Here is a 26,920-nt window from a genome sequence, read left to right as displayed (position 1 = left end):
TCGCTGAAATTTTCAAACTATTGCAAATTTAGCGAAAAAAGTTTATTTTTGCCGTTTTCACGACGTAGGTCACCCTAATGACCAAACAAAAAAATACGCGTCTTATTATTTCGCAAGGGAACTCCCAGTACAATTTCGAGCCCGATCTGATCGCGAATCGAGCGATTAGAGGGAGGGGTTCCCGTGGTTAGAATGAGCTCAAATTTGGAATTTAGCCTAGTGTGGCCTAGTGATGGGTCAATCTTTGATTTCAGAAGGCAACCCCGAGAAAGCCCGGCTTTGAACCACCCTAATATATAAATTTTAACTAGAGTTGTGTTTCTTTTTGCGAATATAAAAAAAAGAACCCATCTTGTAAGGGTGATAAATTTTAAAGTGAAAAAAAAGAAAACAAATCAAAGACAAAGGACAAAGTATCAACCAAACCAGATCATTCGCAGAAACGCAGAATGCGATAAAGTTAATGTCAGCACGTCAATGAAAATGTAATGACATATAAATACATAATTTTTAAATTTCTTATCCGAAAGGAAAGAGAGCGCTTTAAACATGTGATTTTAGTCAACATTGAGTGAACATTGTAACATTGCCAAATACATTTTACTAATATTGGATTAGAGCAATTTTGGAGGTTATTTTGGCTTTACAATTTAAACAACGGCTCAAAACAAAGCAATGGGAAGAATGTTTTTTTATTTTTTTGATTCGATTAAACTTAGCTACAATAAATAACAAAAATGACTACAGTCGTGCCTCGGTTTAGCACCGCATATGGGGGATGCAAAACCGAGGCGTGCATAACCGAGGCACAGAGCTTATGGGATTTTGGCTATATGGGAGACATTGGCTATAATTCTATGAATAATCATGCAAACATCAAAAAATTATAGTGTTTTGGAATCGGGATGATGTCAGCTATCCATTAAAATTATTATTTCATGAAAGTTTTCACAAAAATACGTATTTTTCCTGTATTTCGAAAATGCATTTTTTTTCTCTAAAAAATCCAAAAATATATTGTTATAGCAATATGGGTATCAAACGATCGGGATTTTTTCAAACATTTCGAATGTAATATCAATATTCTTTGAAAATACTCCAAATTTTCAAAAACTACGTATTTTTGAAATAAATACTCAAAATTTCAATTTTTACAATATGGGTATCAAACGATCGGGATTTTTTCATACATTTCGAATTTAATAACAACATTTTTTGAAAATACTCAAAATTTACACAAAACTAGGTTTTTTCGAAAAAAAAAAATACTCAAAATTTCAATTTTTACAATATGTGTATCAAACGATTGGGATTTTTTAATATATTTCGAATGTAATAACTTTTTTATTGAAAATACTAAAAATTTTCACAAAACTACGTATTTTCGAAACAAAAATACTCAAAATTTAAATTTTTACAATATGTGTATCAAACGATTGGGATTTTTTAATATATTTCGAATGTAATAACTTTTTTATTGAAAATACTAAAAATTTTCACAAAACTACGTATTTTCGAAACAAAAATACTCAAAATTTAAATTTTTACAATATGGGTATCAAACGATCGGGATTTTTTCATACTTTTCGAATGTAATAACAACATTTTTAGATAATACTCAAAATTTTCACAAAACTACGTATTTTCCAAAAAAATACTCAAAATTTCAGTTTTTACAATATGGGTATCAAACGATCGGGATTTTTTCATACATTTCGAATGTAGGGGAACAGCATCTAATTCCAGCGTGCCTCTAATGTTGGCAGGTCAGAACTTTGACATCCACTTAAAGCTAATTAAAAGCGTTTTCAACTAAAATCGAGTGATAAATAGCTCAATAAGAAGTGAGCAAGCAAGTTTCTATCAAAAGTTTTGCAAAATTAGTTGTTTAAATAGTGAAAATCAGCAAATTGGATGGAGTTAGGAGCGAAAGCTTAACCTGCCAAATATACGAGAATTTCCCCTAATATTTTTTTTTTAAATACTCAAAATTTTCACAAAACTACGTATGATACCCATATTGTAAAAATTGAAATTTTGAATATTTTTTTCGAAAATACGTAGTTTTTGAAAATTTGGAGTATTTTCAAAGAATATTGTTATTACATTCGAAATGTATGAAAAAATCCCGATCGTTTGATACCCATATTGTAAAAATTGGAATTTTGAGTATTTATTTCAAAAATACGTAGTTTTTGAAAATTTGGAGTATCTTCAAAGAATATTGTTATAACATTCGAAATGTATGAAAAAATCCTGATCGTTTGATACCCATATTGTAAAAATTGAAATTTTGAGTTTTAATTTCAAAAATACGTCGTTTTTGAAATTTTGGAGTATTTTCAAAGAATATTGTTATTACATTCGAAATGTTTGAAAAAATCCCAATCGTTTGATACCCATATTGTAAAAATTTAAATTTTGAGTTTTTTTTTCGAAAATACGTAGTTTTGTGAAAATTTGGAGTATTTTCTAAAAATGTTGTTAATACATCGAAAATGTATGCAAAAACCTGATCATTTGATACCCATATTGCTATAACAATATATTTTTGGATTTTTTAGAGAAAAAAAATGCATTTTCGAAATACAGGAAAAATACGTATTTTTGTGAAAATTTTCATGAAATAATAATTTTAATGGATAACTGACATCATCCCGATTCCAAAACACTATAATTTTTTGATGTTTGCATGATTATTCATAGAATTATAGCCAATGTCTCCCATATAGCCAAAATCCCATAAGCTCTGTGCTTCAGTTAAGCACTGGGCCGTGCTTAACCGAGGCAGCTGTACGGTGCAAAACCGGGGCAGTGCAAAACCAAGGCGTGCAAAACCGAGGCATGACTGTACACATTCTCAAGTTGAAGGGAATAGTGAAACACGTGCACCTTGATTTTTTTTAAATATATAGACAGCGCCGAATAGTTGTTTGCTCCAAAGTTTGTAGGCACAGAATTAGTGATTCGCTTTGCCAGACTTGTATGGTCTTTTCTTGTTCAACTTGCATAACACGATTTTCAGTATGCCAAACCAAAATCGAAAAAAAAGCAACACAAAAATGTCCTAAATCGCAGGGTCGTTTTGTCCTGTGTGCATAGCCTCTTTCTCTCTCTCTTTCTCTGTAGAGTAGGGTAACGAGACCTTGAAAGTGTGATGAACATGTTCCGGTTTGCTTTTTCCCAAATCGAACAAAAAAAAAATACTGCAAAAAACAGCCGACAGGTTAATTGAGCCAGGTGAAATTTAGAGCTGCCGCAATATCGGCAGGTTTGTCACGATGCACCGGCAGATGACCCGAAAATAATGGGACACAGAAAGTGAACGAGCCGCGGGAAGGTTTGTTGCACAAGTGGTTTGAATTTTGGGTCGAAATGATTGACGTGTTTAGTTGACGACAGTAGGACTAATAAGGGCAGAACCAGTTTCGATTGAGTTCAAGCTCAGAACGTCAGAGAGGGTGAAATTCGGTCAAAGTGTTTTTTTTTTTAATTCATATTTTCAAATTTTGTTTGTAACATATCAGTCTAAAAGTCAACCCAATTGGACCCCCTTTTTAGAAGGTAAAAATTGATTAATTTTTTATATATTTTTTTGCTTTTGCAAAATTTTTGTTTAGAAACACATTTTTTTCTAGATTGGAAAACCTATAATAATTTGATCATTTTGCATTTCAAGTATGTGAAAACTGCTGACAGATATATATTAGAACCCAAGATAGAACAGATAATAAAGACTAAAGAAATTTAATAAAAAAGGAAATTTCATAAATAATTGTATTGTTTTTTTATAAACCACTTATTAGTAATCCTCATTATAATAAATTTCATTAATGTTTTATTTTAAATTGGAAAACTGTTGAAGAACTTTTAGTAATATGAACTCTTTTCTCAATTTAAAAGCTTATTTTTGCCTGATGTTTGTTCCTGTCAATTTAATTTGTTTTAGGTAATTAAAATATTTAACAATCATTTCCAGCTTTGTTTTGGAAATATTTGAAATCAGACTACAGCTTTCTTTTGTTCTTGTTATTTCGGAATATTTTTATCACTTTTTGAAATATTTCTGGTGAATTATATGCTTTTTTTTTTCTTCAAAAATCTAAATATTGTTTAATTTTTGCTCGTATCCATCTCCTCTTTTTTGTATTTTTTTAAATTACATGCGTTATAAGTGTTCTATAATCATGTGCGCTTTGAGTCATCTGAAGTGCTTTTAATATTTTTAATAAATCTTTTAATTATAGTATCTTTTAAAGTTCTTGTTTATTCAACATAATGTTGTTTGATGTTTGTCCCAGTTTTTTTTTAAATGATTTTTGAATAAATTTAAAAGTTTTCAATAATTTCAATGTAGATATTTAACAAAAAATTAGTTACCTTTTTCAAATAAATGATTGAGTCATCTTTTACCTATTGTTTACTTAGAAATTGTTGCTTGATGTTTGCCCCAGTTTTATTTTGAAATGGCTTTTGATAAATTTATTTTTTTTCATCATGTCCAGCTTTGTTTTGGAAATATTTGAAATCAGACTACAACTTTCTTTTGTTCTTGTTATTTCAGAATATTTTTATCACTTTTTGAAATATTTCTGATGAATTATATGCTTTTATTTCAAAAATCTAAATATTGTTTGATGTTTGCTCGTATCCATCTCCTCTTTTTTTGTATTTTTTACATTACATGCGTTATAAGTGTTCTATATTCATGTGCGCTTTGAGTCATCTGATGTGCATTTTTAATTTTTAATAAATCTTATATTTATAGTATCTATTAAAATTCTTGTTTATTCTACATAATGTTGTTTGATGTTTGACCCAGTTTTTTTAAATGATTTTTGAATAAATTTAATAGTTTTAAATAATTTCAATGTGGATATTAAACAAAAATGGGTTACCTTTTTCAAATAAATGATTAAGTAATCTTTTACCTATTGTAAACTTAAAAATTGTTGCTTAATGTTTGCCCCAGTTTTATTTTGAAATGGTTTTTGATAAATTTGATTTTTTTTTTCGAAAAGAATTGAAAAATAAACCAAAAATTTTTTACAATATATTTAAATATTTATAAGTGACTAATGTTATGTTTTAAGATTTTCTTGATGTTTTTTTTTAGATGAAACAAGGATTATTTTGGATCACCTTAAAATTGTTTGATGTTTGCACCAAATCTGTTTTATATACCTGATCGTTTTTTATTATTTTTGATCCACTCATTGTTATAAAATAAACATGTTTTACTTGCGTTAATGTTGTTTGATGTTTGCACCAAAAGTTTTATCCGTGATTTTTTTTTAATTTGATAACAAAATCTGATTACAATTTATTTAAATGTTCGCTAAAAATGTACATATTTATTTTTTGCAATTCCGTCGTGAAACTACTTACTTTTCCTGTCATTCTAGAACGACGAAATAGCCCACTTTTCTGTACCAAAAATAACAGAATCGAATAGCAACACTTTTCAAAATAAATGCTGAAAAGTTCTACTTTTCAGCACTGAAATGGGTGCTGAAAAGTTGAACTTTTGAACACATGTTTCGAAAAGTAACACTTTTCAACATTTTTTTTATTTAAACGATATATTGACAAAATACATGAAAATTTGTCTTAAAATTTCACTCAATGGGTGTTTTTCGGAATTGCAAAAAATGTTGTATGGAACTCGTTGCAAAACTCGATTTTTTCAGCACTCGTCGTATTTATCCAACTCGGTGAACCTCGTTGGATAAATGTACGACTCGTGCTGAAAAAATCCACTTTTTGCAACTTGTTGCATAAACTACTATTTTGGATAATCATTTTCAGTTCAAAAACGTTAATAATATCGTATGATTTTCTTTTTACAGTAACTTTTCAAGACATTTTTAGCTGAAATCGTGGAAACCATTTTTGAGGTCATATTTAAGCTCAAGAAAACATATAATCGAGACGTAGAAGAATATTGAATAATCGAAAAGTTACAAAAAAAAACTTTAAATAAATCTGTATTGAATAGTGCATGAAAAACGAAGTTTTGCCAACAGCGCCAGCATTTTCTCTTCAGCTCAAGCATTTCAGTGAAGAAACGCAACGTGCCCATAAATTCCTGTTTTCTCAACACTGATATGCATAAATTTGCTTCTTTTCAACTGGTCTTCAACTGAAAATCATAACCAATTTGTAAGAAATGGGTTTCTCCTTACGATTTAAACGACAACACCATATGGTTGATGATTATGTTTTGAATGGTGGATAATGATGTTGGTTTAGCTGACCCAGATCTTAAGAACAGTCAGTGTGCATTTGTGTAATTAAATCCAAATAACGATTTGTGTTATGATACATTTTGATGGAATTCGTTCAAGTGTGAAAAAAACAAGTTTTTAAGACCGATAATTAAAAATCTAGATACTAAAAGTCGAGGCGTTTTATCTATATTTATCGAAAACGAATTGTTAAGAAAGATAGTATGTAAGCAAATAAAACTTAATAAAAGTCTTCCAAACTTAAAAGTGAGTGTTGTTATAAAAAGGCTAGGATAAATCACAAAAAACGATCAAAATAAACAAATAATCTTGTAGAACATCAAACGACTTACTATGAAAGAAATCCTCTGTCCCTTTAAACACATCTTCAACACTCAGCAATCGTAAAGCATCTTCACAGCATCCCTCTTTCTTCTCTTGGACCCTTTTTTCCAAGCTACGATCACAACTGCATCACGCCGAGTGTCTGTTATGGTGATTGTCATATGATTTTTATCTAATATTCTCGTACTGTTAGGGATTTCGTCTTCTTTTGCCTTGGCGTTTGCTTGTTTATTTTTTGTTTGATCATCTACTCTCCTTCAGCTTTTATGGTGGTTAGTGAGCTGCTGGTTTATTTTTTTTTTCTCTTTTTAAGTTTTGTTCTTCAGTGTTATTGTCAGCATGTTCGTGTGAATTATGAATGCAGCATAAAACGCCGGCAGCATAATCAAGTGGGTGTCCAATGGATGACAGGGCGGGAGGGGCAGTAAAAAGTGTCAGGGGACACAAATGAAAACAAAAGGTCTTAATCGTATGCATTACCCGAATGGTGAAGAGTGAGGGTATTCTTGTTTTTTTTTTCTTTCTCTATTCTGACGAATAAAAACAATCTGAACACGTGTTAAATTGTGGTAAATAAGACGGTTAAGTTGGGGAGTGTGTTGCGAGTTAGAATGGAAGAGATTCGAACGGTTAGCTTGAAATGCCGTCCATTATTTACAAACTTTCAATTCAATTCAAATTCAAAAAATAAATAAATAATAGCATTGTTTTCAGTGTGTGTTGCGTAAATGATTACTTGATGCGAAATGATAAAAAGTCAATTGAGAAACATTTATCTGAAATCACTTTCTCATTGCCCATATCATCAACTCCAGTTCAATTAGCTCACTGCACTGAAAAAGAAAGAGTGCCCACAATGAACCTGACATTATTCAGCTCAGATCCAAACTGAAACTTATCTCAACCCAACACCACCAGCTTTCGCCGTTAAAGTCACCGCAAAACGTCAGTTTTCGAGCGCGGCATCTCGTTTCAAGGTCGTTAGGCACGCGACTTGGACACGAACATAACGACACGAAACGAATCAGATGAGAAACAATTGCGCAGAGTGAGAGGTGCTAATTTGCCGGTGGATGGACGTTAATCTGGCGATAATTGGACTGCGCGCAATGTGGCAGATTCCGTCGGGTCGGGTAACTGAAGAAATGACATGCCGGAAGTGACTTCCGAATCAGTGACCACGAAATGGGCGATCGAGGTGATAATTGGGAATTTTGAAGGGGTTTTAAAAAGGGGAAAGTGAAATGATTTTGAGATTTGGAAGTTTTTTGATTTTTGAAGGTGAACATATCCATATAACGTTTAAATTGAATGTTTGCAGTCTGAGCTTCTTAAAAAACGAACAAAAATTTATTAAGATAAAAATAATCTAGATTCTACTTTACTTTGAAAAAACCATTTACTCCAACACATATTTCTGTAATTGAAAAGCCATATATTCCCACTGTTTTTGTAAACAAAAGCTTATTCACTGAAATCCCGTAGGTTTGAAATGGATTGTTGTGAAACCATTGTGGTCCATTTATAGTTTAACACCTATTGTACACGGTGCTAACACACACTACCAAACTTTTGTTTAAATAGTGTGAGCGAGGTCCGTGAAAAAATAGTGATAGCTCATTAACGAAAAAAAGAAAAAAAGAGTGTTTGCGTAAAGTTGACACTTTGGCTCAATTCTGAGAGCGGATTCTGATTCATCAGGCAAAACTATATATAAAAAAAGTTGGAGTGTTTAAATATTACGTTATTTTGGTAAAAATAAACATTTCCCTTGAAAATTAGTTATTTGTAAATGAACATATCTCAAGCTTACGGTTAATGCTCCGATTTTTATCAGCGTTTCTAGTGCTAAATCTTCCCTTTTGAATACAACCTGATACACAAGGCTTTCAAATCAGAAATTTACCAACACATTCAAAGTATGCTTACATGGCAGCTGCGGGTTTGTTTGCATCAGATCTGCTATCTCTTTCTAGCAAAAAATTGTTTGTCATGCGACTTCTAGCTGTTTTTTTGACTGACTGCCGATATGTCTGACAATACATTTCACAGGGATTGAGATAGCTCGCGCTCGATCATAGAGATCTCCACGGATTTTCTCACGCACACAATGATTCTGTATTAGGTTTTGATCGATTGTGATTGGCTGAATTCCAAGCAGCTGATTTTGACGTTTTAATTTGACTACACTCACAAAGGCTGTGATTGGCTGAATTTCAAGCACGTGGTTTTACAGCTGATCCAAATTTGTAAACAATCCAATACACTCTCATACGTGAATACCTCTATCGAGAAATTTAAAGTGAGAGTGTGTGAGTTCAACATGGAGTTAATCTTTTCGAAGTGCTATGGTAAACTTCACAGCAACTTCACGGGAAGTTTAACTCCATGTTCCCGGGCAGACGGTAATAACAAAATTCATGCCATTTCAATAACAAATACTGTTAAAATAACAGAAAGTGTTATGGAATCTTCATCAAAAATCCATTTTAGAATAAGGGTTCAATAAAAGTTTATGTTATCATAACATAATTTGTTATTGGTCAGATATTGGTTGATAGCCAAAACATCTGGGTAATAACGTTATGAAAAAATAACTCAAACTGTTATTAGGATAATCGGATTAGTTGTTAAAATAACAAAAAAGAATAACAAAGATTTATTCGAAGAATAACTGAATGTGTTATTAGTATGTTATTACAATAAAAATCCAATAACAAAAATTTCATAACAATGAATAACAAATCCTGTTATAAATAACATAAAATGTTATTGGCCTAGTATTTTCAAATATCAAAAAATGTTATTCCAACGTTATTTCCGTCTGCTCGGGTTGTACATTTGACAGCTCGATTGTTTGCATCAGGACAATGTGACGAGGAGTTCGTAATTTTTGAGTAATTTTTTTTTACTGTGCCTTAAAAGGCTTAAAAACTGATTCTTGCTCTTCTCCTAGTTATTTGAGTTTTGAATTTGCATCTTTTTTTAGCCGTAAATCATCATTTTACAAAAACGTTTGTTTTTTAGAACTCTGAAAGTGGGCAGAACATCAGTTTTCTGTAAAACTAACGTTCGAAAAACTAATTTGGAGGGCAGATGGCGTAGGTAGAATACAAGATAAAATTTTGATGTTTTCGACAAAGTTGCTTGCTTTGGGATTCCTGACAACTTTCTAGAAAATAAAAAAAAAACATCGTAAAGTAACAACTCTCATGAAGACACCTTGAATCTGAAAAAAATCTGATTCTGCGATCACTGTGTTTTTGAATGGCGGCCTAAATTAGATGATTTGATTTCAAATGAGAACAGTTTGTTTAAAAAAAAGAAAATACATTATTTTAATTAAGAAGGCTTTAAAATACATCTATCAGTTGAAGTTTTTTAAAATTGAAGCTATTTTTCAACTTTCAACTTTCAAAATTGATAGAAAACAGAAAATGACAGGTTTTCCAAAGTTTTTTTTTATATTATTGTTTTAGGAATTGGAAAAAAATTGTATGTAGTTGAGTGCACTTGTGTTTTCATTGAAAATCTAAAGTTTTTTAAATAATATTTTGAAAATGGTGACATAAACTGTAAAAAAACATATGCAACGAATTTATTTTATTTTAAAAGTAAGGCCGTTGCAAATACTTTTCAAAGTTTAAATATTAACAGATTCTCAAAAAAGTGTCCACGTGGTTTATGGATGGTCCCTTATAAGCGAAGAAAAATGCATTAGAAATTAGTTTTCATGTGATTAGACTTCTATTTCCATTACAATTTAGAATTAAAAAAAAAGTTTCGCCCCCTGATTTTTTTGGCCGATTATGACGAGGTGGGGCGACAGAAACTTTGAAAAATATCACTTTACAAATGATCAAAGGGCAATTTTTCATGAACTGGGCAGCAAATGACGGCGAACACACTTAGATTTTATCGAATTTGTTTGTTGTCAAATCGAACAAAATTTTACCGAATTTTGGTTGTACGCTGAACAATAATAAACTGCGTTAGCGAATTTCGGTTATTTTCAGTTTTACCGAACTGTTCAGCCGTTGAAAATTCGGTAAACTTTACCAAATTCAGTAAAAAATCTAAGTGTGTAGGTTAAAACTACCAGAAATAAAAGAACTATCAACAACAACAACAACTAGTAACTGCATGCAACATAACTCAACACATTGAAGCTAGAATGAATCCCAAACCGATTTGTTTACGCAAATGAACCTTCCATTGCCGGCTTCTTGCGTGTATTTTCAAATTCATCCCAACGCAAAACAACACAACACGCGAGCTTTCATTCATTGCTTCATGAACGAGTCCAGCCGCCTACTGCGATGGTGTGCGTTTCATCGCGATCGCCCGTTGGTGAACTCCGCAAATGAACCCCCAACAGCCAGCGCCTGCTACGACGGCGTTCGCGCTAGTTTGTGTGCTGCTCAGTTCAAGCCCAGATAGCGACGCGTTCGGTTCAGATCTTCCCGCGGGTCTTCCAGTCGAATTAACGAACTTTTTTTTTATTATTCAGTTGTCTCACTTGATCGGTTGGTTTAGTTGGGAAAATTAACGGTGCAATGTTGTCCAGAGAAACCAGAAGAGAGTGATCTTTGCGCGCGCGAGTCTTTGGCAGCTGAATTGTGTCGAGTTGTGTCAAAATTGAGCGTTGATAAGTACGGCGACGGTGCGCGATTATCGCGCGATACAGCGCAAGAGGAAGAAAGAAGGTGTGCTGCAATTACCTGCCTACTTTGACGTCGTCTAGTAAAACTGTGAAATGCCGTGGCATCCTAGCCCCGTTGTGAGCCCATAATTGGCGGATCGAATTTGAGTGTGATACATAATCAAATATCTTTATTTGGGGGTTTCGCGAACCATCGTCATCCGTCGACGACCCGCTTCCGGCCATTTCGGATTAACAACAACGGTGCGGACGATGACTTTTAGGATCTACCTTGAGAGATAATCGGCAGGAAATATTATTTGGATGAAGGAAAGAAGAAAGAAGCAGCAACAACGAAAAGAAAAATATAAATTTTCTCAACCTTCATGAAACGAAGCCTTGATTAGGCACATTGTGTGCTAGTGTGAGTGGTTTTATTTCGATAAAAAAAGAAAAGGAAGAAGATAGCCCCTCCGTCAGGTGAATGAATGTATGTGAATAAGATAAATTAAGGTCCATTACGTGACGGTGAGAAGAGATTCGAGAACCCATCGAAGAGGGCGCTGCGTGGCGTGTGTGTGTGAGTGTGCGTGAATTAAAGCCAAGTGGCCACTCTTAATTAACGGATTAATATTCTAAGCTGAGAACCAATCCAGTCGGTCGTCCAAAAAAAAATTAAAGAAAAGAAGGTAAGCGAACGAGTTAAGACGAAACGAAACGATTGACAATGAAATGTTGTTATGATACTTTTCTGACGATTGAGGTTGAGAGTCTTCTGGAGATTGGAGATAGCTTTATTTGGAAACGTTTTTTTGCTACATAAGCCCTTGAGAGAAATTCTGGATATGCGAAGTTGCGATGAGTTTCTAGATCAACAACCCCACCGTATTCAAATTTGAGTGATTGGCTGCTTTTTTATGATACCGAATTATGAAAAAATCTTATTTTGATTTTTAAGGTTAAGCGACCTTAAATCAGTTTAATTCAACCTGTTGATTTCCTGATTTATAAAACAAATATGATGTAACAATATTTTAATGCCATTTTCGTCGCTTTCTTTCCATCCATGAACCACGTGGACACCTTATAATACACCCTAATATTACACAAAATCAGAATCCTTTTTTGAGTCATATTTTTGGTCAGCGACTCACTTACAAGAAATTCTTTCCGAATTTCGCCGATTTGGTGCATTTTATTTTATTTTTTTATTTTACTCAAAAATTCTTGGAGCCTTACCAAAAAAGCTGCTACACTAATTCTCCATACAAACTTTGAAAATTTGTGGAAAATAGTCCTCATAAATATGTAACTCAACCAAAGGCCCCAAATCAATCAGAAAGTCAGAAGATTCGATTATCCTAAGAAAAATTGTGGTAGAAGCTTCGGATAATCGATTAAGGACTGTATTCTCAAGCTTTCTGCAATTTGGATCATTTTGAATTCATTGTTGAGCTCAAGAGTTCAATTAAGAAGGTATTAGACTATGACAAACAAACCAATTCGCACCTTTTAACTTTTAACAGTTCGACTGCACTTGTTTGCAGAAACGTCAGTCTGCATACATTTTGCTTTGTTTGCGAGTTTGGCATCAAACACGAAAATGTGCGAGTTTGCTTGATTGTTGGTCATAACCTAAAACCTCCTTTGCAACAACGAAATAAAAATTATCTGTGATTCCAAATCCAAAATTAATTTCTTGAGCAGATTTTCGACAATCGAAAACAATTTGTTTGAAATTAAATATTAACTTTTTTTCTAATAAAAAACCTTTTTTTTAAACTTCAAAGTTTGTTAGGTCTTTTTCAGTTTGTTTTACTAGCATCCGACCAAAGTTTGGAAAATACCACATGACAAGTGTTATTCGATGAAAGCGTTGTCAAATTTTCAAAAAATGTTCTAATCGAGGCGTTAGAATCAGGAAATGATGACAGTTTTTTGTCAAAAAAATGTGTAATCTTACATCAGAAAATGATGAATTTTCATCAGTTTCGGATGAATATTCATCAGGTTCACATTTTTACATAGTTTTAGGTTATAATACTCAAAAAGAGGTAATATTCAACCAACAAAATTTTCAACATTCCAAAATCATCATTAAAATTTCAACACGACCAATTTAAGTTTTCTTCCATACAAAAAAAACTTTTTGTTTCGCCTCCACTTTTTATTTATGACTTATTTTTAAACCTCCTCATCTCATCGTCCACCATCCAGCCCCAGTTACGGGGAGACCATCATTTAGCGATTGTCAGTTTGCCAAAAATAAAAAATAAAACTATTCCATTCTACAATAATAAAAGCCAAACATTTCCCATCCGTCTTTTTTTTCGACTTTCCTGAACAAAGGCAATTTACGTAAATGGGCGACCGGGCCGGACTCTTTTTCAGTTTGGCCGGGAAGATCCGGTGAAATTGACGTAGGTTTGACGGGGTTTGTTGTGAGGATGGCCTGAAGAAAGGCAAAAAAAAAGTTTAGTCGCGAAAAGATGCTGAATTGAGGCACCACCACCTGTGGGTATAATTAACAGTTGTCATCAATCGTGTAATTATTGGGGCGGATTTGCGTCAGTTTGGTGAGAAAAAAAGAGAAGGTGTCAAAATAGTTTTTTTTTTGCTGGTGACGTTTTGAAATTTGGAACATTTATATTGAAGTTAAAGTTTTTTTTAACTGTCAAAATTGTCAAAATTGTCAAAATTGTCAAAATTGTCAAAATTGTCAAAATTGTCAAAATTGTCAAAATTGTCAAAATTGTCAAAATTGTCAAAATTGTCAAAATTGTCAAAATTGTCAAAATTGTCAAAATTGTCAAAATTGTCAAAATTGTCAAAATTGTCAAAATTGTCAAAATTGTCATAATTGTCAAAATTGTCAAAATTGTCAAAATTTTCAAAATTGTCAAAATTGTCAAAATTGTCTAAATTGTCAAAATTGTCAAAATTGACAAAATTCTCAAAATTCTCAAAATTCTCAAAATTCTCAAAATTCTCAAAATTCTCAAAATTCTCAAAATTCTCAAAATTCTCAAAATTCTCAAAATTCTCAAAATTCTCAAAATTCTCAAAATTCTCAAAATTCTCAAAATTCTCAAAATTCTCAAAATTCTCAAAATTCTCAAAATTCTCAAAATTCTCAAAATTCTCAAAATTCTCAAAATTCTCAAAATTCTCAAAATTCTCAAAATTCTCAAAATTCTCAAAATTCTCAAAATTCTCAAAATTCTCAAAATTCTCAAAATTCTCAAAATTCTCAAAATTCTCAAAATTCTCAAAATTCTCAAAATTCTCAAAATTCTCAAAATTCTCAAAATTCTCAAAATTCTCAAAATTCTCAAAATTCTCAAAATTGTCAAAATTCTCAAAATTGTCAAAATTGTCAAAATTCTCAAAATTCTCAAAATTCTCAAAATTCTCAAAATTCTCAAAATTCTCAAAATTCTCAAAATTCTCAAAATTCTCAAAATTCTCAAAATTCTCATAATTCTCAAAATTGTCAAAATTGTCAAAATTGTCAAAATTGTCAAAATTGTCAAAATTGTCAAAATTGTCAAAATTGTCAAAATTGTCAAAATTCTCAAAATTCTCAAAATTGTCAAAATTGTCAAAATTGTCAAAATTGTCAAAAATGTCAAAATTGACAAAATTGTCAAAATTGACAAAATTGACAAAATTGTCAAAATTGACAAAATTGTCAAAATTGTCAAAATTGTCAAAATTGACAAAATTGACAAAATTGACAAAATTGACAAAATTGTCAAAATTGTCAAAATTGTCAAAATTGTCAAAATTGTCAAAATTGTCAAAATTGTCAAAATTGTCAAAATTTTCAAAATTGTCAAAATTGTCAAAATTGTCAAAATTGTCAATTTTGTCAATTTTGTCAATTTTGTCAATTTTGTCAATTTTGTAAATTTTGTCAATTCTGTCAATTTTGTCAATTTTGTCAAAATTGTCAAAATTACTATTATAATTAAAATTGACAAAATTGACAAAATTGACAAAATTGACAAAATTGACAAAATTGACAAAATTGACAAAATTGACAAAATTGACAAAATTGACAAAATTGACAAAATTGACAAAATTGACAAAATTGACAAAATTGACAAAATTGACAAAATTGGCAAAATTGACAAAATTGACAAAATTGACAAAATTGACAAAATTGACAAAATTGACAAAATTGACAAAATTGACAAAATTGACAAAATTGACAAAATTGACAAAATTGACAAAATTGACAAAATTGACAAAATTGGCAAAATTGACAAAATTGACAAAATTGACAAAATTGACAAAATTGACAAAATTGACAAAATTGTCAAAATTGTCAAAATTCTCAAAATTCTCAAAATTCTCAAAATTCTCAAAATTCTCAAAATTCTCAAAATTCTCAAAATTCTCAGAATTCTCAAAATTCTCAAAATTCTCAAAATTCTCAAAATTCTCAGAATTCTCAAAATTCTCAAAATTCTCAAAATTCTCAAAATTCTCAAAATTCTCAAAATTCTCAAAATTCTCAAAATTCTCAAAATTCTCAAAATTCTCATAATTCTCAAAATTGTCAAAATTGTCAAAATTCTCAAAATTGTCAAAATTGTCAAAATTGTCAAAATTGTCAAAATTGTCAAAATTGTCAAAATTGTCAAAATTGTCAAAATTGTCAAAATTGTCAAAATTATCAAAATTATCAAAATTGTCAAAATTGTCAAAATTGTCAAAATTGTCAAAATTGTCAAAATTGTCAAAATTGTCAAAATTGTCAAAATTGTCAAAATTGTCAAAATTGTCAAAATTGTCAAAATTGTCAAAATTGTCAAAATTGTCAAAATTGTCAAAATTGTCTAAATTGTCAAAATTGTCAAAATTGTCAAAATTGTCAAAATTGTCAAAATTGTCAAAATTGTCAAAATTGTCAAAATTGTCAAAATTGTCAAAATTGTCAAAATTGTCAAAATTGTCAAAATTGTCAAAATTGTCAAAATTGTCAAAATTGTCAAAATTGTCAAAATTGTCAAAATTGTCAAAATTGTCAAAATTGTCAAAATTGTCAAAATTGTCAAAATTGTCAAAATTGTCAAAATTGTCAAAATTGTCAAAATTGTTAAAATTGTCAAAATTGTCAAAATTGTCAAAATTGTCAAAATTGTCAAAATTGTCAAAATTGTCAAAATTGTCAAAATTGTCAAAATTGTCAAAATTGTCAAAATTGTCAAAATTGTCAAAATTGTCAAAGTCAAAATTGTCAAAATTGTCAAAATTGTCAAAATTGTCAAAATTGTCAAAATTGTCAAAATTGTCAAAATTGTCAAAATTGTCAAAATTGTCAAAATTGTCAAAATTGTCAAAATTGTCAAAATTGTCAAAATTGTCTAAATTGTCTAAATTGTCTAAATTGTCAAAATTGTCAAAATTATCAAAATTGTCTAAATTGTCTAAATTGTCTAAATTGTCTAAATTGTCTAAATTGTCTAAATTGTCAAAATTGTCAAAATTGTCAAAATTGTTAAAATTGTCAAAATTGTCAAAATTGTCAAAATTGTCAAAATTGTCAAAATTGTCAAAATTGTCAAAATTGTCAAAATTGTCAAAATTGTCAAAATTGTCAAAATTGTCAAAATTGTCAAAATTGTCAAAGTCAAAATTGTCAAAATTGTCAAAATTGTCAAAATTATCAAAATTATCAAAATTGTCAAAATTGTCAAAATTGTCAAAATTGTCTAAATTGTCAAAATTGTCAAAATTGTCAAAATTGTCAAAATTGTCAAAATTGTCAAAATTGTCAAAATTGTCAAATTTGACACTTTGACACACTTAAGGCTGCGCTACAACAGATCGCTTTCGGTGTCATTGCACCGTTCGTTTCCGATTACACGCTCAACTGTAGTTTGGTAAAAAGTAATAGTAAATAAAACCACTCGACTAAAACCGTGTCTCATTACCGTAAATACGTTGAATGGTATCGCTCACCACAATCGCTAACATTGTACCTACGCGTGGAAAATCGAGCTCGATAGACCGAGGGGGAAGCCAATCCGCGTAACCAAAACCCTACATGCGCTACATCAGCCACCGTTCCCGATCAATGGCAGATTGATGGTGGTGAAATGCTGAACTAAACAAACAACAGGCCTAATGTGCGAGGGAAGATCTTCTCCAGCATGCTGCGATGCTCAACTCGAAGGGGGAACGCCAAGCGTGATGAGTTTGTGGTTTTGCGTGCGTGCGGCAACTGTCAGAATATCCGGAGCAGACGCTTCGCCTCAGTAGGCCATGAACAGCTGCGCCAGCACCTTTTGGCCGGATTAGAGCGAAGATCGATCTTCTGTGGGCAAACGGTACCTACAACTGCAGCGCGGTAGGGCCAGCAGGGTCAACGTTCCAATGCCGGACTTTTAAACAAAACGAGGGGAAGGTCGTTCCCGGAAGTTCGTTTTGTGCCAAAAATTCTTCGGAAAACGGAGTCATTAGCAAAAAGATGTTTACCACCTTCGGTGCGCTCGAGCTCGAGTTTACGATCGGATATTTTCCTTCCAAAAAAGTTGTCGCAGTTTTATGGTCCACAGAGATGATTTATTGGCAAGGGCAGAAACTTGGGCTACCTGCAAACAACGCAGTCAAGAGGCCAAACTGCGCGCGAACCGCTGAAGAAAGCAAAGAAGAGAAAAAAGGTCGTAAAGAGTAAGTGTAAACATGAAGCTCGCAGTTGGCCACGACGAAAGGGCCCGGACAGTGCGATGAAAGAGAAGGAAATCGAGAAGGCCATGGAACGAGGACGACGACGACGACGATCCAGGAAAGAACAGCCGGATAATGAATGACTGCACGAAAAGTTATTAATTTTCGTTTTTTGGTAACTTTATCGGGGCGATCATTACTTTCGACTGTTTTCCAAGCGGAGAAGAGTCGTTTAAAAGGAAGGAGAAGAAACGTCAAGCGCTCAAGCGCTGGGAAATAAAACTTCAATTCATGTTCGATAAGTTATGGGTTTAAGGCATTAACGGTTCAACTTGAACCGTGGTCGGGCATTTCAATGTCACAACATAAAACCAATAATGGGACGCGGCGATAAAAATTGGTTGAATGATCGCGACATGTAAAAGCTGCATTATTGACTCGGGGGACACAATTGACTTTTTGATCGAAATGCGGACGGCGTAATCGATTGTAGAAAATTAAATTTATTTTATCTGCAAAGCCACCAACAGTGATCTTGATTAATTCAGTATCTTCAAGCGTATTTTTTTATAGCTCTTCACATTGTCAACTTTTGTTAAATTTGCAATCTTTGGATAAAAGGTCCAATGTCTGGATTTTACCTTGAATTTTACTTAAACACTTTCAGGCCTCAATTTAAAAAAAAAATGAGTTTATTTTATTATTGAAAAATGATTTTTAGGGCCATACGGAAATTATAGGCTACCTTTGAAAATTTAGATTTTTGGGTCATATATGACCCATGATGCTTGAAGGGGTTAAAGCAGGGTTACTTTGATGGTTGAAATTTATTTTGCAAAATTGAAATTGCAACAAACTAAGCAAGCTTGAACTAAAAAACTAACTTAATCCACCTATGTGGTTGAAGCCTTCCTCACTCATGACCAACAGTAGCTGTACGCAAATTTCATCTATTTTTTAGATCCGGAATAAAAAAGTATTTAAATATCACTTAAGAGGCCATATCTCGAGACAGGGTTGCCAGATCTTCAATGTTTTGAACTCGTTGGAAAGGTCTTTTAATTACCTATCCAACGTTAGGTCGCATGAGAGATCCGGATTTATAGCATTACCGGTTTGTTTCTAAAAAAAATCCAGAAAAATTAAATTATTGAAATAAGAAATTAAAAACATAATCAATACGAAAAACTAATTAGATTGCAAATATCAAGGTGTTTAAGAAAACAAAACTAAAGAATAGAAGTGGAAAACTTGTTATTTATATTTCTAAAAACATTTTCATATAGAAAAAAATCCAATATATATTTCGATAAAATATTGTTCAGCGGAACAAATCGATTGATTGACAAAAGCTTAATAAATTAGCAAAAATGACAATAACTAGGTTTCAAATATCAAGGCTGATTTTCGAAAATTTTGTACAAAAAGTATTACAAAAAGCTTTTTATATAAATCAAAATATGCTTTTACCAAAAAATTGCAACATATCAATCATTTGATAAACTTTTTTTCCTAAACTTAACGCCTTTCAGTGAACTGTGGAACTTGAATTCAAAATTTGTCAAAAGATTTGAAAAGTATATCCTCGAAAAAAACAAATGTTCATAAATAAGCGTTATAAAATGTATTCTGAACAGTTTTGAATCAATTTTTTTTTTTTTTCAAAGAAAACTTGGTAGAAATAGCTTTGAAGAGAGGAGGGGATCATTTTTTGACGATTTAAGTGTGATTTATATACACAATATATCCCAAACTATTAAATAAGATGATAGCCGAGGAACCCTAAATTTTTATGAAAAAAATTGAGCAAAAGTTTTCCTTTTTGCTATTTTACCCAGAAATTTAAAGTATTTAGTTCAATTATTATCAAACTAAACAAAAACATTGTTTTTTTTCGATAGTGTAAACTTTATTTATGGGACATTTCCAGAGCTTTTTTTTTAATTTAAAAAAGGTTCAATAAATTTTCAATTTTTGCTTTTTGGGTATTTTTGAAACCACCTTTGAGTCAAGGCTATTCAAAAATACTTAAAAAGCAAAAAATATTTTTTTTCGCTGATTGAACCTTTCGTTAAAAAAACTCCAGATTTAATGAAAAAAATAAAATTTTGTATTTAAAATCCGATTTTAAATTTTAAAAAAATTTGACTATAAATGCCATCCCGGGTTTCCAACGCTTCTATTCTTAAAACATCATAAAAAAATTTATTTTTTTTTCAAAAAAAAGGTCAAGGTTATTCAAAAATACAAAAAGGAAAAAATATTTTTTTCGCAGATTGGACCTTTTCTTTAAAAAAAACTCCAGTTTTAATGTTAAAAAATGAAATTTTATATCCGATTTTAAATTTAGAAAATATAACTATTAATGCCATCCCGGATTTCAATAATAGAATTTCCAACGCTTCTATTTTTAAAATATCATTGAAAAAACTTCTTTTTTTTCTATTATTATTTTAATATGTACAGAGGTGTGCCTCACAGAGTTAATGCACCAACTTTGTGAGGCACACCTCTGTACATATTAAAATAAAAGTAATCTTGAGACAAAGCTGAACTATTTACGGTGTACAAAACTACATTATAATTAAAACAAATAAATACCGTTTATTTATATTTTTGCGGGACTTTTAGCAACTTTTAAGCAGAGTAATATATTGCATTTTTACTGCAAATAAGTTTTCAAAGTTTATGTCCCCCTACCTTTAAATATTGCCTATCAATTAGCTTTCGCTTAAAACAAGTTTATTTTCGTGTGTTTTAAAACCGTTTTTAGTATGTTTTGACCACCCAAAATATATGTTGATCTTTTTAGAAACTTCGATTACTAATGATTGCAAAAACAACTGAACTAATATTGATGCATTTTACAATACATTTTTCTTTGAAATGTTGTGGTACTATGGATTGTAATTTAAATTTTATACATTTTTGGCCGGGACCGTGGTGTAGGGGCAAGCGTGATTGCCTCTCACCCAGTCGGCCTGGGTTCGATCCCAGAAGGTCCCGGTGGCAAATTTTGAGACGAGATTTGTCTGATCACGCCTTCCGTCGGATGGGGAAGTAAATGTTGGCCCCGGTCTAACCTAGAGGTTAGGTCGATAGCTCATTCCAGGTGTAGGAGTCGTCTCCCTGGGTCCTGCTTCGGTGGAGTCGCTGGTAGGCAGTTGGACTCACAATCCAAAGGTCGTCAGTTCGAATCCCGGGGTGGATGGAAGCTTAGGTGTAAAAAGAGATTTGCAATTGCCTCAACAATCAAGCCTTCGGACATCAAGTTTCGAGTAGGAATCCCGTTATCGGGAACGCCAAGGCAATGCTGTAGAGCGAATAATTTGATTTGATTTTTTTTTTTACATTTTTTGAATTTTTGGCGTCATTCTTTTATTCTTCATAATTTTTCGTTTGGTTTTGTGTCAATTCTTCCTTCAAAGTCACATAGCCTAGAACAAACGTATTTATTGCTCTTTTCATGACAATCCGTTGCATTTCTCAAGTTATTCCAACTATTTCCCCCTTTAACACGTCGAGCCAGACAAAGCAGCCTAACAAACGATATGCACCATTTTGGCGACATCATAAACTTCCCCCAAGCGGCTGTCCTGTCCGGACCCTAGAAACTTCAACTTCAACTCCTTACCCCAACAAGTTATTCCGTTTCTTTATTGTCACAGAATGGATATTTTTACCTCGGACCCAACCCTAGCCCTAGTGTTACTTGCAGGCTCCAACTGCAAGTACAAGCTGTGACGCTAAAACAACAACTTCAACAACAACGCAGCTTGTTTCTTTACACACGGAACTTGTTCGTCGTTCCCTTTGGGGGCCTCTGTGGCAAATGCACCAGTGGCGGCGGCGTCGTTAAAAGACAGCAGCTTTTTATTTTATTTTCATTGAATATTAATTATGCGCCTCTCTGGGCTTCGCTCTCGCGCCCGCTCACTCTCCCGTGTTGAGGTATGTTTGAAAAGATGTTAAAAATAAAAATAAAAACTTTAAGCAAAAAAAAAAAATAACAAAAAGAGTTGTTGAGTGGCATATCGTGCGGTTGGTGCAGCTGCACCATCAGTCCCGGCACCACTCTGCCACTGAACTGCAACCGGCAGTCGAATGGGACGGAATGAAAATAAGATATGAGTGAAGGGGAGAGAGATGGTCAGGGAGATATTTTTAGGTAAAAAGGATTTTAAAAGTGTGGAGCAGTCCAACTTTCGTTCCACGGAAAACTTTACTTTTCTCGATTTTAATTTTTCTCTATAATTTTAGTATTTTGATGTACATTAAGTTATCTTAGTTAGTTTTTTTTTTATTTTTGGTCTTAGGTCTACTCTTCAACCGGCAATATTTGACTATTCTAATAATTTTCCAGCAGTTTTTCGAATTTTTCGTTTTTTAAATTTTTGAGTGTTTTTCACACTATTTGGCTGTGGAAATAAAAAAGTATTAAAATTTAAATTACGAGCCATGGATTCATTATTTTAAAGAAAATAGTGTTTTAAAATGCATTATTCACCTGTCCAGTTGTTTTGCCATCATTAGTTTCCAAAATATCTAAGTATTGACGAAAATTTTATTTTCGCGAAAAAATCCAAAACATTTTTAAACAAGCCCAAACATGCTTAATATGATTTTCAATGCAGAAAAATGCATTTTTGATTGTTTTCAGTTGATTAGACTTCTATTTTTTTTTGCCCCCTGATTTATCAGACCAATTTTGAAGGGGGGAGCGACATAAACTTTGAAAAATAATTGCAACGGCCTAACTCGAATACCAGATTTTGCACCATCTTCAACTCTAGCGCAAAAGATGGCCCTAAAACATTTATAAAAAAAAAACGCAAATAAAAAAAACGGTTTTTTCGTGAATCCCTTCTCAAGAAACAGATTTTCGAAAATTCACATGCCCATTTTATAATGACAAGCCCGCAAATTTGAATGAAGCCATGAATGGAACAACTTGTTATGCCAAATTTGGCTTATTTTGACAAAGTTTCATTCGAATAAAACAAATACAGAATTGAAAACCTAATCTGAGAGATTTCTGCAATTTTTATTGTTTGTTTTTTTAATTTGGTTTAAACTTTGTGGGGGCTTTATTTTCTAAAAGTCCTGAATAGTCCTCATCAATACCTACAATTTTGCCCAAAACACCAAATCGACCAGAAAATTCCTTCAAACTGATTTCCGAATATTTACGTATATTTTTTGTATGGACATTTGCCAAAATTGTACGGGCCCTTGTATGACTTAAGGAGAGACCAAACAAGTTTGAACCAAATCAAGAATATAAATATAATCCAATTCCGGTTTTTCGGATGTGTTTAAAAACATCAACAATTTTAAATATTTGTTTTAACAAAACGTCGCTTGTGTGCTATCTTGTGACACGTCTGCTGTAAAAAGCGGGCGAGCATTGAAAGCAGAATTTTACAAATTCCCTGGAAATCTCAGGACCCAGTAATTTTTGTTTACAAGCTAAATTAGGGACATATTGTTAATATTTTTTATTGAAAAACTATTATGCATTAATTAAATGTGTAAAGTCATAGTTAATAAATAAAACACTACATAACTCAAGCAACAATTTCTATACTTCATTTCTTTTCGGTATTTTTCCTTCTTGTAAAAAAAGTTTTTAAGATAAAAAATCCATTTTCGCACAGCAAAAAAAATGTAGTAATAAAGCTGCGTGTAAAATACCTGAATGTAAAATATGTTTTGCAATATTTTATGATTTTTTTTATGTAATTATACACCCAGAAATATTTAGCTAAGCATCACTTGACCAAAATGTGAGACTGATAAGGCGTTTATCCTTTCCACACTTCATCGGTCTCACAGCCGAGCGGGCTAAGGCGTCAGTCCTCACTGCTGCGATTGAATCCCGTCGGTTGCAACTTTTTTTTGTGTGTGTAGAAAAACAGTCCATGCAGTATGTAATATTAAATTACTTTTCTCACAAAGTTGATGTGCATACTTTTTCATGCGATTTTACCATCGTATTTTTTACTGTGTGGTGCTTGTTGAGATTGCACTGTATTTTTTTTTATTCATTACAAATTTTCTTTTAAAGGGTGCACAGTAACCAAGGAAGTTTTTGTCTTCTTATTCCAAAATTGTCAAACTTACGGACCCAATCCTGCAACAACCTGATTGTAAACTTGGTTGTAAATAACTTTGAAGACAGTACTTTAGGGGATGAACAAAAAGTCATATCGATAGTTGCCGTAGTTTTGAAGATACTAAAATGTCTGTAACAAAAATCTTGGTGCAAAAGCTCTGATTGATGTGTATCGTTTTAAATCGTACAATTTCAATCCTCACTGATTTTGTCATTATATGTTTAATCTTACCGTCTGTGTCTTTATAGACATGAACTTTTCATTATATTATCAAAAATTCGTGTTTTTGGTATCCCTTTTGCTAACAACTTGTTGGTATTCTTTAATTGATTCAGAATATTAATAAAATAATGATTGAACATTTACGTATTGTCTTGAAATTGAATTGCTAATACCCCCCAAAAAAAGTTTTATTCTGGAAGGTTGAACTATTTGTGTATTTTTATCCAAGAAAAATGTGTAAAAAGTGATTTTCACCTAAAACTGATAAAGATTTCACCAGTTTCGAAGTAAACTTACATATGTTTACCACAAATATTTCATAAAAGTATTTGCGTCAACAAATTTAACTTTTTTTTACTATGTACGGTAACTACCGCCAAATGAGGTAATCGGGACAGCAATTTTTAAATCATTTGAAATCATGAAATTTAGAAACCGATGCACGATTTTTGTTGTTCTACATCTGCTCTATCCGAAACCGAAACAAATATTGTGTAATAAAGAGGCTATAGGCCTTAAATTTTTTCGGGATTCAAGAGTCTAATAATAACCTATTTTTGTTTTTTTTTTCTCCTGAAATTTCCACTGTAAAAAAACTTATGTTGGGTAATTTAGCCTAAATATGTCTCCAAACATACTCCAAAGTGATCTTGGAATGAAAAATCCATAAAAACGAATCAAATTGAACTTAACCCAAACATATTTTCTTTTGTTAATGTTTTAAATTTTATAATTTTAATAATCTATTTCAGACACTCCTTGTTGCAATATCTTTACAAATTGACCATCCCAACCAGCTGGCACTCAAGTCCTTCAAGTGCGAACCGTTTCGCACACCAAACTGACAGCGTCTTGTTTATGTGCTCTCTACGCGCGAGAATGATCGCCACAACGATCGTTTGCGCGCGCACGCCAAGAACGTAAACAGTGGGTACAAGAGTCTTATGAAAGGGATCGTCAGCAAAAGATCAGATATAATTGTGCCAAGAAGAACGCACATCAAAAACTGCATCCCCATTCGGTTCGTTGCAATGCGGCTGGTTATAAATAAGTGGCTCAAGTGACGGCAGCAGGCAACAACTACAAAAAGACAAACTGCGAAAAATTGCATCAGAAGTTGGGGTTTTCGCCACGTGACACTTGGTGTCACGATTCTTGCTGGTTGAAACGCTGCTGATGGATTAATTAGAAATTCCTGCTTTCGTGACGACGCCAAATCACAATGGAAATGACACTTGTAATTTCACCTTAAAGACGTTTAATATGACCCATTAGGTTGGTGACATCCGAAGCTGGACTAGTTTCCCCTTTCTGAGAGCAAAAAAAGAAAAAATGGCGCAATGCTATGCGAGATCATGCCGTTTGCTGGCTGGCGAAAGAGGAAATGCCGCGATGGGACGCGATGCGATGCGATGGCGGTGGGATTCCGGGAAGCTGCTGCGCTACCTAGTTATGGATGGACGGGAACGAACAACACTCGAATGATAATGAAGATGACGGGTTTGGCTCGGTGGCTCTTGTGGCTTTTTCTGGCTAGAGTAGGACGCTGCTGGGGAACTTGATGGAGCTGGAAGAGAGATTGTGACAAAAAAGGGGTAGAAAAATGATCAATATGTCTTTCGGATTCAGAGAGGAATTCATCCATGATTTGTTCAATGTATAAAAAAGTGGGTTAACCAAGTCTAACGCTACATGCAACTTTGCACAATATTACACATATTTGGTACAATTACTGAATGTTGCCTACTGAATTTAAAAAAAAGAATGACGCTCCAAGATTTTCAAAGTTTGCACGGATTGTCTTTTTGAATATTGACCTCAGCAAAATCAAATGACGTCGGAAGTGCCACGAGGTTGACATAAGGTGTTAGAATGTTGATCCAGGATGCGTTTTAAAGAAAATTGGAAGTAGAATCAATTGATTGAGCAAATGAAAACTTGTTTTATTTTAGACTTTTCTTAAAAGAGATGAAATTCTGATCGAAAATTGTAATATAATTAATGAATAGTTCATGAATAATAAATAATTGCTGCATGTCGCATTTTCAATAGTTTTTGCCTAAAATGTCTTCAAATATAAACATTTTTTTAACTTCAGCTTGAAATTTTACATTTGAGCAGTTCTCTCAGATTTCGGTCATTCGATTTTTTTTGTTGTATTTTTTAATTTAACTGAAACTTTTCTGGAGCCTTTGATATGCCCAAAGAAGCCATTTTGCATCATTAGTTTTTCCATATAATTTTCCATACAAATTTGGCAGCTGTCGTCCATACAAAAATGATATATGATAATTCAAAAATCGGTATCTTTTGAAGGAATTTTTTGATCGATTTGGTTTCTTGGACAAAGTTGTAGGTATGGATACGGACTACACTGTATAAAATGATGCACGTTAAAAAATTTTTTGGTGATTTTTTATTTAACTTTTTGTTACAAAAACTTGATTTGCAAAAAAACACTATTTTCATTTTTTATATATGTTTTAGAGGATGCCAACTTTTCAGAAATTTCCAGGTTGTGCAAAAAATCTTTGACCGAGTTATGAACCGTTGAATCAATATTGATTTTTTCAAAAAATCGAAATATTGGTAGCAAACATTTTTCAACTTCATTTTTCGATGTAAAATCAAATTTGCAATCAAAAAGTACTTTAGATTAGAGAAAATTTGATAAAGTGCACCGTTTTCAA

The 26,920-nt window shown here is 32.3% G+C and overlaps 1 protein-coding gene across 1 annotated transcript in view; it reads left to right on the top strand.

The window, feature by feature from the left end:
* Window positions 1–11,009: 11,009 nt before the first annotated feature.
* The window catches only part of LOC6032185 (protein sickie), a 45,703-nt gene continuing 29,792 nt past the window's right edge, over window positions 11,010–26,920 (top strand). Inside the window, exon 1 of the mRNA XM_038254916.1 lies at window positions 11,010–11,903. The gene's annotated coding sequence lies outside the window, so the exon portion shown is untranslated. The remainder of the gene's footprint in view (window positions 11,904–26,920) is intronic.

This window comes from Culex quinquefasciatus, chromosome 2 (assembly GCF_015732765.1).
Source record: "Culex quinquefasciatus strain JHB chromosome 2, VPISU_Cqui_1.0_pri_paternal, whole genome shotgun sequence".
Lineage (NCBI taxonomy): Eukaryota > Metazoa > Arthropoda > Insecta > Diptera > Culicidae > Culex > Culex quinquefasciatus.
The sequence above is the reverse complement of the archived record's forward strand: the minus strand, read 5'-3'. Positions and strand labels throughout refer to the sequence as shown.